Source organism: Chinchilla lanigera, unplaced genomic scaffold, assembly GCF_000276665.1.
Source record: "Chinchilla lanigera isolate Chin_1 unplaced genomic scaffold, ChiLan1.0 scaffold00073, whole genome shotgun sequence".
NCBI lineage: Eukaryota > Metazoa > Chordata > Mammalia > Rodentia > Chinchillidae > Chinchilla > Chinchilla lanigera.
Window position 1 is genome coordinate 1,269,831 of NW_004955474.1, and position 14,641 is coordinate 1,284,471.

Genomic DNA, 14,641 nt, shown 5'->3' on the forward strand with positions numbered 1-14,641 from the left:
GAGTAGGCCAGAATTTTTCCAAAGATGGCATCTATGGTTTTTTAAGTTAGTTAACTGACAATAGCTATTCAGAAGTCCTACCCGGATTCAAATAAAGGAAATTTAGAAGATTAGCACTAGAAGTCTGTGCTTAATTTGGGCAGATAAACTTCTGATCTTAAATAGAACTAATTCCTTTGATATGCAAAATACCTCAAAGCTATCTTCTTCTGCCTTTCTATCTCTGGACAGCACTTTGTAGCTGCTAGAGCAACTTTACATGATGTGAGTAATGAACATTCCTTCCCATCCCCAAAACTCAGTGGAAAAGAAGTCAAAAATCCTGAGTTCCACTTTATAGCCACTTTGAATTGAGGGTGTGAAGTTATCTGAGCCACATCTCATCTGCACAATGAACACCTTTGCTCATGAGGTTGGGGTGCACAGCCCTGTAAAAACTCTACAAGGTTACTTAAATGAAAGGATCCATTTTTGTAACAATCCAGGCACATTTCCAAAGCACTCATATCCAAAGAGTTGGGAGTGATAGGTTGATGAACTATGGTGAAAGCTTAAGGAACAAGACACTTTCCCCCTGTCTTAGTTACTTTTCTCTCATTGCTGGGACAAAATACTTGATGCCCAAAATTAAGGAAGGAAAGCTTTATTTCGCTTACAGTTTGTGGAGGTTTCAGTCCATACTTGCTTGGCAGGTTACAAGGCAGAGTGGCACATGGCAGAGGGCTACAGCTCATGGCGGCAGAACACAGCAAAAGTAACAAGCACTAAAAGGGAGGAATGGCAGCAAGTAGCCTCTTGCTCTCCCTTACATATGCAAACTAGCCACCCCAGGGCGGGTGCAGCTCTCACACCCATAATCAATCAAACTCTAAAAGCCTACCCCGTGACCGCATGAGGCTTTGGGGGGACACCCATAACACCCCCATTCAAGGGGTGAGTGTTGGCAGCCTGGAAAGGTAGTGAGAAGAGTCCGCAAGGACTGATATACACCTGGCCATTTCTTTGGAAAGTATAAGCCCTGGCAAGGTTCAATGTGTACATCTCCTAAACCAAAGAATAATATTGACCAGAAAACAATGGAAATAGGTTTACTCAGCACTTACAATAGTGTCTAATGCTTAAGAAACCCTTATGATGCACTAGGCCCTATGCTTTCCTTGCTTGTGTAACTGAATTTTTCCCTGTGAAGTCGTTACTGCTGCTATGATAAACCTCATTATAAAATCTAAGGAAACTCCCATAGGTTCGAACTCACTCCTAGCCACTCCTTTGCTCTCCCTTCTTTTAACATTAAAAAAAATCTTGATAAAATTAACCTTTCTTGAGAATTGTGGAACTCTTCAAATCCTCGCCAGGATTTCTCTGGGGCAGAGAAAGGTAAGGACACTTCTACACTGTTACTGGCTTTAATCTTCTGCTTATTAAAGAAAGCCAAAGCAGAACAGGGCTTACAGAGGTGAAAACAGATTTTCTCCAGGGGAAATGTCAAGAGGGGAAGAGACCTTAGTGGAAACTTCTGAAGGCAGCATGGACAGTGAGAGTGGAGCGTTAAGGAGCAAGCTGGGGTCAGCAGAGTGAAAATTCCTAAGAGGAAATGTTTAGAGAAAAGGGTATTCGTTAAACTGTCTGACAGGATTGGGTGGGAAGTAGGAATGTAATCAGATATCAGGATGGAAGTTCTGGCTAACCTAATTTGGGGATTCTTGATAAAACTGCATTCTTGAGGAAAAAATCTCAAGCTTAGGGCCTTGTCAAAAAGAGCCCGGGGGCACTGTCCAGAGTTTGTCAAGGACAACATCTTCATCATGTTCCCATATTTCCTGTTTGGAACTCAGAAGCCGGCTCAGCCGGCCCACAATTCCCACTCAAAGAATTTTTTAATGTTTCCAGAAATAGTTCACTTCCCAATAGTAGACAGAACTTGAAATTTACACAACCTTGTTTCCCAAAGATCCTTGCTAGTTTCTACAATTTAAGCTGTAGCCTCAGTGGTGTTGCTATCCATTCCCCTCTTGTCCTTCACCACCCCTTCTGATCCTCACTCTATCCTCTCATCCTCAAACTCTCATACAATTCTGCTATTGTCTTTTGCTTATTGAGTTCCTGCCCCATCATACTCTCAAGTTCTCACATTGCCCCAGTGACTTATCCAATCAAAATCTTCCCAAAGATAGTTCCTTCCCAGGGTAAAATTTCAGTATAAACTCTCCCAATGAGGATATTTTTGTCTTGATACACGTGCATTAGTACACGTTTATTCCTGGGAGGCAAAGAGAGGAGACAATAATACAAAACCACAGAGATTTTTGGTATCTTGAGCTCTTGTACTTTTAAGCCAGTGGAAAATAATTAATATTAGAAATCATGTACCCCAAGTTCTGTGATTATTATTATCTCATTTGCAAAACATCTTCATCTACTATAAATTCATTACAACAGGAGATGCACTGTCTCTGGGAACATCAAAGTAATCTATTTTTAGGAGAGGAAATGAGCTAGTGACTGAAAATGTGTGATTTTTTTTTTTTTTTAAATAAAACTACCTACTGGGAAGATACCCAGAAAGGGAATAGCTGGCTCAAATAGGTCCTCCAAACCTAGTTTTTTGAGGAATCTCCACACTGATTTCCACAGTGGGTATACCACTCTACACTCCCACCAACAGTGGAGAAGGGTTCCTTTTTCTCCACAGCCCCTCCAGCATTTGTTACTGGTTGATTTCTTGATGATAGCCATTGTTTCCAGGGTGAAATGGAATCTCAGTGTTGTTTTAATTTGCATTTCTCCAATGACTAATGATGTTGAACATTTTTTCATGTATTTATTTGCCATTTGTATTTCTTCATGTGAGAAGTGCATATTCATCTCAGAGGCCCATTTTTGGATTGGATCTTTAAATTTGGGAGGTCTGCTTGTTTTAAGTTCTTTATACATTCTCTATAGTAATCCTTTGTCTGAGGAACAGCTGGCAAACATTTTTCCCCACACTGTGGGTTGTCTCTTCACTCTGTTGGTGGTTTCTCTTGCTGTGAAAAAGCTTTTTAATGAGATCCCAGTTGTTGATTCTTTGCGTTCATGTGCAAACATCGTATTGTCTCCCTAGTGTGAGAAGCTGAAAGAGTAAATAAGATCCAAAATGTATAGTAGATATTGTAAAATGGGAAGGAACTGTTCAAAAGGAAAGAGAAACTGGGATGGGGGAAAGGAGAGAAGAAGGAAAGGAAAAGCAAATACATATATTGTATGTATCTATTCTGCATATATATATACCCTATATATACACATATATATACATAGTTAGTTAAGATAGTTAAGATGCTTGCTTAACTTTCTTAACTAATTTCTCTTAGTTCATTGAAAAGAAAGGTGTGTGCTAATATTGTTTGTACAATTAAATGTCTATATCCTGGACTCAGTAATTTAAAGATAAGAATTTGCAATGTATTAAATATTGTTACTCTCCTATTATCGTTTTGAAATTTTGCAGTTTTTTTTCTCTTTTAAAAAAATGAATATATTCAGTGGCACAGTGCCTGCCTGGCAAGCACAAGATAGTGAGTTCAATTCGTGGTACCAAAAAAAAGTTAAAAATTTAAAAATGAATATAAATAAATTTTTTAAAATCACACACACAAAAAAAACTACCTCCTAAAATAATGTACTTTCAGGGGCCCAGGCACACGGGGAGCCACAGGCAGGGAGTGCCGGTCTTCCAGCCAGCTTGCTCCCTGCCTTGTAGGCACCTGGAAGGAGGGCCCAGACTCAGAGGAAGCCACGCGGTGGAGAGCACTGTTGCGCGGCGGAGAGCACTGTTGCACGCCAGCCCTGGGGCCAGCCACTGCCGCTCAATTGAGAACTATCATGACACAGAGAAACAATGACACAATTGGCCCACCATGCACTGGCTGCGGATGCCCACCCACAGACATGTGTGAATCATTCAAACATGGAGAAACCCCTGGGAATGCATGCCATACAGTGGGTCACCCTTGCTCCTGCCATTGAGAACCAGAAAGGTCCAGAGTCAGCGAAGGAGCAGCTGCTGAACAAGGACTCAGAGAACATGAGAATGCAGACTAAGTCCGAGGAGTCAGAGGTCCTGTGGACTGGGGTCATGAGAGCCGCTCGGAAGCTGTAAACCAGGAGGACCTTGCACAATACCTGCAGAGACTCCCTGGAAGCCATTCTTCCCCTGACAGTACAGGCTGTGGTGGAGCTCTGGAGAAGTCTGCAGCAGGATTCCTGTTGCCTGTGCTGACAGTTGGGGACAGGACACTAACTGGTTGTGGGGTCCCAATGCGATGGGAGGCTGGAGAGAAAACGTTACAAAAAATGGCTTTTGCCCCAGACGGCTCACTTGATTTTTGACAACCCTTAGGCTGTAATTACTTGTTAGGTCCTTCTTGCATATCTCTGTCTTCCTGAGAAACCATTTTGAAGATACCACCATGTATTACAGCAGCCATTGATATTTTCCTATTAATCTGTCCATAACTCTGCAATGTTTGTATTGTTCCTATCCTATTTCGTAAATGGATGCATGTCTATCATTATGTGTTTCCTACAACAACCATTGAGAAAAGTTAATGATTATTCAATAAGTCACTCATGTATAGCTCTATTTATTTTCTTTAGAAGCCACTTTGAAGATACCAAAGTATAGTACAACAACTATTGATAATCTCCTACCTCTTTTGTCTGTAACTCACTATTGTCTATTTGTTTTCCTGAGAAACTATCTTGTAGATAGCAATATGTAAAGCAATAACCACTGATAATTTCCTACCACTTTGTCTGTAATTTGATAAGCCCCCCCATTATTATGTTATCCTTCTTTTACTCTTTAAAATAAAAAAATAAAATAAAATAAAATAAAATAAAAATCTACTTTCTTTACCTAAATACTGTAGCAAGTGCTCAGGCCTAGGAGATGTACAACTGGAAGGTGATTCACTTTGCAAATCGAGAAAGAAAGTCTGCTTCATCGGCAACCTTGCTGTGTTGTACACATTTTCTTCACAATTTCTACAAAATCAGTTATTTGTTCTAATGTGCTACTAGTTTTTAATAAGTTCACTAAATTATAATTTCATGAAGAACATATTGATAAAACAACACTGTCACAGCCTTTGTTTACCCACTGCTACCAATGCTCATTCATCCAGCCATCCATTCCATCATTATTTATGGAGAGATTCCTACAGGCAAGATCTCAGAGATGTAAGTAAAAAACATGGTCCCTGTCCTCAGGTCTCTGTGGGAGTCATGCTTTATGAACATTCTTAATAGAAATGGCATGTTTGAATAGAAATGGCATTCACTGAGCCCATGTTTTGGGAACTGCCTACTGTTCTAGGCATTTATGTTTTGTTCTCCTACCCAGCCTTCATAACAATGCCATCTGGGGACATTATTTGCTTTAATGTACAAAGATTTTAACTGATAGTCAGAAGGGTTAAGGAATTTACCTATGGTCATTAGTTTAATGGCTGGTTGGGGCAGAGTCCAGCTCTGAACAGAGGTCTGTTTGATTCCAAATACTTATGGACATAAATACATCAGCAAAGGTACAGTGACATGCAGTATCCCAGCCCTGACACTGTCTTCCTGAGTGACTGCAGTGGGATAATGACCCACTGGGACCCACTTCTCCATCAGAATGGACAGGAGGCTCCTCAAGGGCAAGCTCCATGCCTGATTTCTCAGAATCTCCTGGAGAGCAACAGTCTTACAGAGACATTGCTCCATTCCTGTGTGAAGAAAAGTGTTAGAGCATGATGGGAGAAGAAAGGAGGAAGGGAGGGAGAGAGGAAAGTAAAACTTTGTTATTAAGTCACTCATAGGGCACCTTACCATGCTTACTACCTGAAGTGTTTTGAGTTGTTACTAGAGCACAGTTAATGTTTATCCATCTCCTGAGAGAGGATTCCTGGTACAGAATCTTAGCAACTGGACTCTACCTTTTGTTAAGATTCAGTAGCTACAACGCTTGGCTTGTGCTTTGACCCTAACGGAAATGGTTTTGTAGTGCAGGCCCAGCTAGGACAGCATACATAGGAATGTAGTATCAGCCTTTGTTAATTATCAATTGTAATAAACATAGCAGTGATAGCTTGTGTATTTACCAAGTCTATTTTCAAGGTAGTTGTACCCTTCACTCCCCATTGTAAACTGCAAGTTTTTATGGTTTATGGAGCCAAAGGCCAGGTACACAAGCTATAGACTCAGGGAACCGATCCCCAAGGCTCAACCCAAGACTCCTGGTTCCTGATCCAAAGTCTGTCTTTCTGCTCACTTAAGACCTACTTTTTTCCTTCAATTTATGTCTTGATTTTTTCTTTATTTGTATTTTATGTTCCATTTTGTTGGAAGAACTTTAATCTCATTTCAATTTATATAATTTCCAAGTGCTTTCACAATTGATGGTCTTTCTTGTTTTTCCAGAGTTTTAATTTTTGCAGTATTATTACTATTTTACATATATAGAAGAAACTTCAGAAATGTAAGCAACAATCCAGAATAGGATATGAAAGAGACATATAGTTTCATTTGAAAGAAAGGACAGTGAAGTCCTCACCTTTATATCTCAGCACACTGAGAGTTACCATCTTTGTGAAGACTGTGCAAGGGCTTTTTAAATTGGTTTTATTGGGCTGGGGATTTAGCTCAGCGGCAAAGCACCTGCCTGGCAAGCACAAGGTCATGAGTTCGGTTCCCAGTACCAGAGAAAAACCAAAAAATAAAAATAAAAAAAAATAAAATAAATTAGTTTTATTGGAGCATTATACGTACACATAATGATCACATTCATCATAGGGAATTTGTACCTGTACATGATATAACTTGATTCTTCGGTCTTCCCCAACCCCCTCCCCTCCTTTCAACCTCTCTTCCTTATTTGCAAAAGCTTTATTTCCACTTTTTCCTTCTATTCTTTTTTCATTTTTCCTTCCTTCCTTTCCCCCTCCCCCTCCCTAGTTCCCTTTCCTATTTGAATATTTTCTTTCTATTTCCCAATATCTGTTATACATTTTGGTCCTTCTTTACCCTTTCAGTGTCTCACACCAAAGAAACAATGTGATATTCACACGGGTGTGTCCGATTTATTTCACTTAAGAGTATGGTCTCAAGGTGCATCCATTTACTAGAAATGTCTCAAGTTTATCCTTCTTTATGGCAGATGCTGATGGGCATTTGGGCTGTTTCCAAGATTTAGCCATTACAAACTGTGCTGCTATAAACATGGGTGAGGCACACTTATTTTAACCTCCTTCTGTTGCCTTAGGTGAGCTCATTATCATTATAATAATGGTTTTTAAATTTGGTCTGAGGTGCAGAGGACAAGGGTTCTTTTGGCTCCCCACTTCCTCCAAGCTCCTATGGTTCATTTTTATGACCTAAGGCAGTGGTGGGGAACCTATGGCACACATGTTATTTGTTTTTCCTTTAAGACCAAAGATGTTAGTGTGTGGGTTGTTTTTGCTAAACTAAAACCTCAGTATTCAGGTTTAATTGCAGTGCTGGCATTTTGTGACAAATAAGTGAGTGTTGGGCTGCAGTGTAGACACTCATCTCTAAACGTTCGTCATCACTGACCTAGTGGAATCCACACCTCATTTCTGACATGGCTCACTTCATACGTTTAAACTCAAACCAGGTTCAGGTCCTTTGCCTCATCTCAAAAATGGAAACTCCTACTTTGATCACCCTTCTGACTCAGAGACACCCCACCCCACTGCAGGACCATGGAACTAAAGGAATTTTTTATTATACATTTAAACTCTCTCCATGTTCAAATATTTGGGACCTTTCAATTTGAACAGTTGGAATATTTTACTCCAGTCCTAATTTTTTCTGGAAACCCACCATGGAATCTCTGTACTGCAGCCTGTGGAGGAGAAGGAACACAATTACTTTCAACATCCTGCAGGTGAATCAAGTCCTAGGGATGGCTGGAAGAATGGAGAGGTAAGAGGAGTAAGAAGGGCACAAGTGACAGTTCATAGGTCACTAAGCCATAGCTGGTGACAAGTGGGTACTTCTAAGCACACAGAGGAGCTAAGCAGTAGGTGCCTTCCAAAGTAAACCTCCGGTAATCTGAGTGTTAATGCCCTGACCATGGCCAACACTGCGAGGAACCAACCTGCTACAGCCCAGGCATAACACTACATCTAAACTGACACTGGCCTCACAGCCACCTGTTCCCTAGACGCAAATCCACAAGTCATCCGCTATGATGATTCAGCCAGGAGACAACTGGATGTTCTGTAACACCCTAAGTTCACAATGTTACCTGAAGATCCCACAATTTATTTTGGTTCAACAAAGAGTTACCAAATGTCCACTCAGAAGGGAAGATGGTTTTAGAGACTAGGTAGTAGTAAGGCAGATTCTTATTCTCAGGAGCTCTTCAGCCAACAGGGGAGAGAAATGTAATAATGACAGTCAGGGAGATATTCAAAATATGTGGACACCAGCCAGTCAGAAGGAAAATTGCCCAATGTACAGAAGGATGCTGACCTTTCACATCCACATAGCTATAATACCTCACTATAAAGACGGTTGAAGATGGATCTAGAAATTGTCAGGAAAATGCTCAATTAACAGAGTAAGTTTCCTACATGGTCAGACTCTGGGTGGGCCCTTTGCTGAGGAAGGATTTAGACCTAACGGTGAGTAATAACCACCATGTTGTTCAGCACATACCACATGCCACCTCAATGTTAAAAACAGTCCAAGAGTTACTTCACTTGATCCTCATGCTATCCCTTTCTAACAAATAGGGAAACTAGGACTTAGAGAGGACAAGTGAATTATCCCAGATCACACAGGTTTGAATAGAGATTACCCAGGATGTAGGCCCTCACAGTCCTACTCCAGAGCTGGCACAGATACCTGCAACGGGAGGTGTTGATTCTTCTAGAAAAGAAATCCACCTTTAGATTTAGAGGTACAGAGAAAGGTGTTAATTCTTCTACAAAAGAAATAGACTTTTAGATTTAAGGATACAGAGAGACTAAGAGAGCTAGTGGGCAGAAAATGTGAGTTCTTTATCATTTCCTTGTTACAAGGATAAACAGAAAATGTCTTAGATAGAAGTGATGGGTGGTGAAGTCTTTACTCAAAAAGAAAGGCAAAGCCAGGACAGTGTGAGTAAAGATAAACACCACATAAAGCAAAGCTAACAGTCACTTTTTTTAAGAACCTGAAGAGAATGAAGGTCTGGCAGAAACACCACCAGACAAACCTTGTTCAAGGTCCCTCTAAAGTAATAGAGGCAGCCAGGGAGCCATGTCCCAACTCTGAGGAACCTGCTGGAAGTATTAAAATTATGCTGTCTCCTAGAAACAACTTTGGAATCACAGACATGTTCCCTTGCTCTGTCTTTTATCACCACAATCAGTTTTATGAAATAATCTTTGAATCCAAGCAGTTGATCAGCTCCTGCTAGCTGGTTCACACCTACAATCCCATCGCTTTCTCTTAGAAAATTGTCTCTAGAGCTTTGCGACTGAGAGCAGGCATCAGCCCAGGAGGACTACAGCTTCACATGGGTCCAAAAAGCAAAACAGAACAACACAATGTTCCAGGAGAATTTCTTTAAAAAAAAAAAGCCAGTTCTCATTTCCCTTTCAAGAGAAGGAAACTTCATCAGCAGGAATGAGTTTCACCAGGGCTTTCCAAGAGGACTAAGTTCTCAGACCACAAGAATTTCACACCTGCAGACTTCACACTACTATGAAGGAGAACAGTTGTTACCATGGCATTCCCAAGGAATGGGACAGACAGGCTGCAACAGCTGAATAATGATGACGTTTCAGGTAGTTGTACATAGCAAAAATTTCTCTTTGATAAATAGTAAAAAGTAAGCCCCAAGTGCCAAGGTGGAGGACATGACTGCAGAAAACCTTTTGCTGTAAAGACCAAAAAAGTAGTATTGACCATTTGTCCATGATCCATGGCCTAAGTGTTTGTTTCACATGCTCAGAAATGAATTCATTCATTTGTAAAATGCAAAGGGACAGACTTCAGGGACAGACACCCTGATACAAAACATCCATTTAAAAGAAGAGACTTGTAGATCAAACAAAATGTACACACAGGAGTAAAAACAGCAGGAAAATAGTACAATAGGGTGATGTCCTCACCCATCACAGGAATAGCCATTTTGAGAACTTCCCAAGTAGCTGGTGGGATCCAAGGGGTGCAGCAGAGTCTAACCTCACAGAACAGACTTGGGGTATATGGGCCCTTTCATCTCACTGTCCCCTCTACAGACACTGAGGAGGCTGCAGCCTGGTGCTATTTTTGCTGGCATGCATGAGGGGAAAGTTATCAGTCAGGAAAGACTCCTTCCCCATCTACCCAATCTCAGTCTCAGAAAGGATAAAAAAGCAATCACTTCTTGTGTCAGGAGTCTTAAATATCAGATCCCAGCATACCTGAGTTACCAACAGGAGCCTGAAGCTTATCCTATGCCAGTTAGGACATTCACCCAGCACACAGAGCTAACACTGGTCCAGTCTGGGTCCATACTCAACACCTTGCACTCACTTGAGTCTACATCCAACTCCAACTGTTCCAGTCCTAGACCTGCCAGAGACTTCTGTCTGACATCTAGCACCAGTCCTGGACAACCTGGGTTTCCATGTTGTGTTCCATCCCACATGAGTCTCCAGCTGGTACACTTGGACTGTGGCATTGTCCATTCAACACCAGATGCACTGCCCTCACTGTGGGCACGTCAGAGTTTCCACCCTGCATTTGGCCAGAATCCAAGGCACAGTCCCTTCCTGTACAATAGATGAGACTTCTGCCCGGTTAGCAGCAAGGGTTAAATGTCTATCTGCCTTTCCTGGTGCTCTGGATGCTCATGAGACACCACTCAGCACCCTGTCTCCTCACTAAGCTGCTAGAATCTCCCCACATTGGTCCTAGGAGTACCTGGGTCTCCACTGGTCACCCTGAGACAACACTAGCCTCCATCTGATATCTGGAAGTAGTCCTATAGACACCAGAATATACAGCAGGCACCCAGAATTGGCCCCCAACAAGCAGGTAGCTATGACAGGAGCCTCATGGTCCAACACTCCACATCTTTTTTGAGCTGGTACCTAAGCTTGCACAGTTGCCAGAAATGGGTTTACAGACAGGGACCAACTGAACTGAGGAATCTCGCACAAACACACAGACTACAAACACAGGAAAAGTGTGTGTGATTTGTAAGACTAAAGACTGCAGAGCTACCCACTCAGGACCCCATCTGTCCCTCTTAGATAGAAGCTTTCTTTCTCTCAATAAATTCTTCCTACTCTTAACCTCCATTGTTCTTAGAGTTCATTCTTTGATTTTATAGAACACAAACTTGGCATATCAGACATCTAGAAGGCCAGGAGTTGTACTTCCCTTATGTTATTTGGATTATCTGAAGATTCTATATGACCCCTATATCATACACTATATACCATTTGGAAGTCTCCTACTGAGATAATTGGGCAGAGCTACTTGTGATAAGAGATATTTGTCAGACTAGCACGAGACTACCAGTCAGGTGATGGTTTAAAAAAGACTTACGTGATGTTTTATATGTGTATGTGTGTGTATGTGTCTGTGTGTGTGTCTACACTTAGAGATGCTAGACACTGAGCATCCCAGGCACTGTCACACACTTCTTTGGTGACATCCTATTAAATAATAAAATAGGTGAGAACTTCTTTGTGTACTAGGTAACAATGATTGACTAAAAAAGCTATTCCATATTAAGATATACATTTAAATATGTTTCAAAGATAATATCATGATTGTTATGCTGACAGATTATGTGTGGCTCTTGACCTCAAATTTTCTCTGTAAAGCTTTTATAATTGTTGCCTGCCAGCATTCTGCAAGGATTTGACTGACAAAACAACCACAATTGGTAAGCAATGAGTCCTCTGGCTATACTGTATATTTCAAAGTGCATGATATTCTTAGCTCACTGCTCACATTGCAATTCTGATATAACTGTATGAAATTCTGGATGTTCAGCAACTGAGACTAGAACTAAAAATGTAACTGGGCCAAGAGAATAGCCAATATTTTGGCCCTGGACATCCAAGGTCAGTGAGGACCAACAACATGAGGAAATCTTTTCTACAGGATCCTACAACTTTAATGAGTCACCCACCCTCCTGAGCATGGAGATTGCTGGACCCCAGAGGACAAGAATCAAAAAATATGCAGTATGCAAAAGGAGGATAACCAAAGAGGGAAAAGTCTCCCATACTTTCACAAAAAGCAACATGGTCAAGCAAAACTATGACCCATCCTGATGGCTGACACTGACAGAGGAGCAGAGAGACTCTGTATATGGTTCCAAAAGTAATGCCTGAGGAAACTTAACTGACCTTGATAGACAGCAAGAGACTAATTTTGATTAACACAAGTCTGACTTTAACTTGGTCTTGAACATTCAACAGAAAAATATAATCAAAAGACGCATGAAAACAGTACCATAGTAATAGAAGCCAGATATACAACGGGGCTCCAATTATTGACCCCTTCTGGCAGTTCCCACCTACATCAGTATCTGACCACTGTTGTGGTATATTAAGGAAAAACTATAGTGGAATCTATAACAGCTCAGCAAGAGTCTTTCAATTCCTTAGCTAAAATTGTCCTTCAAAACCACCAAATTCTCCACCTTCTTACAGCTAAAACTAGAAGGACTTATGACAAGAAGTATCAAACTTACAGATAACCTCCATTAATAGAGGGGTCTAAGAGCCAAGCAGTTAGAATTGCAATTCCAGTCCCCTATGAGCAGTTTCTGCACATGGCTCCTTCCCCAACCTTCCTTTCCATTCTAGTGCTCATGCTTTGATGATGCATGCTTTAATTTCTTGGAAAATTTGTTTATTCTTGCCTAGAGGCAAGAATAAACACCAAACACCAAGGGATCATGCAGATGAAACCAATGACAAGTGTGCCAGACTCCTTTTACTGGGATCCACTAGATCAACCTTGTAAAGAGAGTTCATAACTGCTACACTGCAGCATAACTTCTAGCCAAGACCCATTAGATTAGTTCTCCGGAGAAGGTCACTTACACTGACCTTTCTCAGCTTGAAGCAACTAGATGGAAACTATGTCCCTTCTCCTCTAACTGAATTAGGGATATGTCTTCAGAGGAGAGAATATTTAGACAGCTAAATTAAGTGAAAATATTGTAGGCAGTCAGACAGGGCTGAGCTCTCAAGGAAGTCAACGCAGAAGGTGGGAGCATATGGAAGCACATCTGAAGAAGATTAAAATCACAAAGGGCTAGATTTACATACTCCCCTAAGGGATAAAAGGAAGTTTGAGATTATTGGTATCACTCCTTTGAAATTTCCCATTATCTCATTAGGAGTGGACTATCCTCTCCCACACACTAAGACTAACATTAAAACTGTTAAGACTAAAGACAATACTATAGGTTATTGACCAAGATTAATGACATCATCCAGATGATGTTGCTATCATTGGACCAGTATTACCTAGAGACCATACTTGTAATCTTATTAGTGGATCATAATTTTGAGCTACATTGCACCTACCTCATGATTTTGCTCTATAAAACATGCTTTGAGAAGTGAGCTCATTGGACCCCTCTTCTCAGGAGCTATTCCTACTCCCCATTCCTTTTCCCCGATAAATTTTCCTACTCTCAAAAAAAATGACTAAAGACTGCAGGCTCTGGAAGAAAACATTCTTCTGGAACTACATAATTCTTATCCTCTTTTTTTCTTTTTTTTTTTTTCCTCCTCTCTCTTCATTTAACCCAATTTCTTCTCTATTGGAACTTATTTTTTTCTATTGGTGGAGTTTGGAGTTGTATCATCTGTTTCCTTCTTCCCCTTTTTTAAAATATAGCTTTATTTTATTTGTTGGAATAAGTCTTCCCTTTTTTCTCTGCTTCTTTTCTTTTCTTGCTGTCTCTCTTTCAACTTGTTTCCTGAGTACTTGTTATTTTCTTTTCCTCATTCTCTATTATTTATCCTTGTCCTAGTTAGGTTTTCTTTTACTGTTACCTAATACTACAAATTTTCTTTGTTCTTAATAGAAACTTTTACATCAATTTTACCATCTTCCTTTTATATTCCATTGTTTAATTTCATAACATATTTCTTTTTTCCTTTGCATTCTTTCATACCCACACCATTCACCCTTACAAATCTGTAGGTACTTAACTGTATCTTACTATTACAGAACACCATCCTATTTTGAAAGGAGATAAAATTTCTCTATTGAGTAGATATTTACTGTACATAACCATCTGGTTGCTCTTAGAGTTTGCTCTATAACTATAGCTCTTGAATATATGGCTAAGGGTGGTACAGTGGTAGTTATTAGAGTTTATCATTATCCAGTTTGTGTTCAATACTCTTGATACTATTGGTTGTAATACTATAACCAAGGTAACACTGTTATTGCAATCAGTTTGTGTTTGGCATATACCAATATCCAGATTGTCATAAACATTACTACAGCCCATTACCAAAGAACTGTGTATTAGGCCAAACAGGCTGAAATCTTTCCTCCCTAATGAACCAAGGTGGTAGGATCTGTTATAGGCAGCTGAGTTAAACAGAAATATTATAGGCAGTCAGACAGGGCCAGG

General features: G+C 40.4%; 1 pseudogene; it reads left to right on the forward strand.

Annotated features, from left to right (window-relative positions):
• The first annotated feature begins 9,760 nt into the window (after positions 1–9,760).
• Positions 9,761–14,641, forward strand: part of LOC102027843 — a 10,529-nt pseudogene continuing 5,648 nt past the window's right edge.